At 41.6% G+C, this 2,013-nt stretch overlaps 1 pseudogene; it reads left to right on the top strand.

Moving 5' to 3' along the window:
- Positions 1–971: 971 nt before the first annotated feature.
- LOC107664912 (coagulation factor XIII B chain-like) overlaps positions 972–2,013 on the top strand; it is a 9,304-nt pseudogene continuing 8,262 nt past the window's right edge.

Here is a 2,013-nt window from a genome sequence, read left to right as displayed (position 1 = left end):
TTTTTAGCAGCATCATATGACCCCTTTAATCTGTTTGCATCATCCACTGCTGAATATCAGGTTGTTTCTTACAATATTTTTGGTGCCTTTACCAAATTCAATGAGAAAGCAAAATAAAATGGAGAGAGAAGACTTCTCTTTTGGGGTCTTTTGGTGTGTCCAACTGACACATGTAAACATCAGATTTTTATTTGTATTTTTTCTTTTTTTTGTAAACTAAATATCCACGGCCAGCAGCCATATCACCCTGCAGCCCAAGACTGGTTGCCCACTGAAGCTAAGCAGGGTTGAGCCTGGTCAGTACCTGGATGGGAGACCTCCTGGCAAAAACTAGGTTGCAGCTGGAAGCGGTGTTAGTGAGGCCAGCAGGGGGTGCTCACCCTGTGGTCTGTGTGGGTCCTAACGCCCCAGTGTAGTGACGGGGACACTATACTGACAAAAAGCGCTGTCTTTCGGATGAGGCGTTAAACCGAGGTCCTGACTCTCTGTGGTCATTAAAAATCCCAGGATGTCTTTCGAAAAAGAGTAGGGGTGTAACCCCGGCATCCTGGTCAAATTCGCCCATTGGCTTCTGACCATCATGGCCTCCTAACCATCCCCATATCTGCTGATTGGCTTCATCATTCGGTCTCCTCTCCACCAATAAGCTGGTGTGTGGTGGGCGTTCTGGCGCAATATGGCTGCCGTCGCATCATCCAGGTGGATGCTGCACACTGGTGGTGGTTGAGGAGATCCTCCCCTTCTATGTAAAGCACTTTGAGTGCCCAGAAAAGCGCTATATACATGTAAGGAATTATTATTATTATTATCCTCGTGGGCAGCCACAGAGTGGTCTGGTATAAAATCATGCTCCATTTGACTTTGGTAAATGATTAACTTTTTGATCCCCCATCATATAAACAGAGACAAAAAACAACAACAACTAATAATAAAAAAATAAGGCTCAGTTAATTTTGTGAGGCGAGTTGAAAATGAGAGTTCCTGTACAAATCATCAGCTTTTTCTGTTCTGTTTTTTTTTTTCCTTTTACCTTTGTGCAAGGTCAAGGTGAGTTTCTGAATTTTAAAATGTAGAATGTTATACATGTTATATGCACTTGCAATACTTTTACTTTTTGTGCGTGTGTTTGTGCTTCTCAGAATGTCTTGGAGAGGACATTATATATGAAAACACAGAACCAGTTGTGAACATTTCATACACTGATGGTGATACAGTAAAAGTGAACTGAATGGCAGGTTATACCGGCTTTTATAGCTTAATGTGTAAAAATGGACAATGGCTGACGTTCATTGCCCAAAGATGCTTAAGAAAATTGTCAATATGATAAGCACATAATTTTTTCTTACTAAATTAAAATTTTAACTTGAGCAGATTTGCACTCGTCATACTAACGCTTGCTTGATTTCTGTAGAGAAAAGATGTGGTCACCCAGGGGAAACACCAAATGGTGTTTTTAAACTTATAGAGGTGACAGATTATACTTACGGAGCAACAGTGCAGTATACTTGCAAGACAGGGATATGCACAGCATTTAATTTGCTTCCCTCTGTTCTCTTTGCTAACTCATACAGTTCACATACGTCCTCTTCGACTTGACACTGCTTCTACTTAAAAGCTTTGTGTTTGTAGGTACGAAATGACAAGCAGAATCAATCGGCGTCACTGTAGAATCAAAGGGTGGAATAATTCTGTCCCTCTCTGTGAGGGTAGACTTTCTTGAAAGTCTGTTTGCACTGTTGTCATTTCATTCATTAAAGGGGTCATATGATGCAATTTCAAGTTTTCCTTTCTCTTTGGAGTGTTACAAGCTCTTGTCAGAAATCATAGCACGTCAGCTGTCTTAACTGCGGCTTGTGTACTGTATCATCACTGTGTCTGTCTTGATATTTACTTTGAAAGCTTGAAGCTCGCGATTATGGTAAGAGGCTTTACATTTCCAAGGCGTGCTTGTGGTGTTCGGCCAATCACAATGCACTGGGTCAGCTGGCCAATCAGAGCAGACTGCGCTTGTCA

Source organism: Sinocyclocheilus anshuiensis, unplaced genomic scaffold (genome assembly GCF_001515605.1).
Source record: "Sinocyclocheilus anshuiensis isolate Anshui unplaced genomic scaffold, SAMN03320099.WGS_v1.1 scaffold417, whole genome shotgun sequence".
NCBI lineage: Eukaryota > Metazoa > Chordata > Actinopteri > Cypriniformes > Cyprinidae > Sinocyclocheilus > Sinocyclocheilus anshuiensis.
The sequence above is the reverse complement of the archived record's forward strand: the minus strand, read 5'-3'. Positions and strand labels throughout refer to the sequence as shown.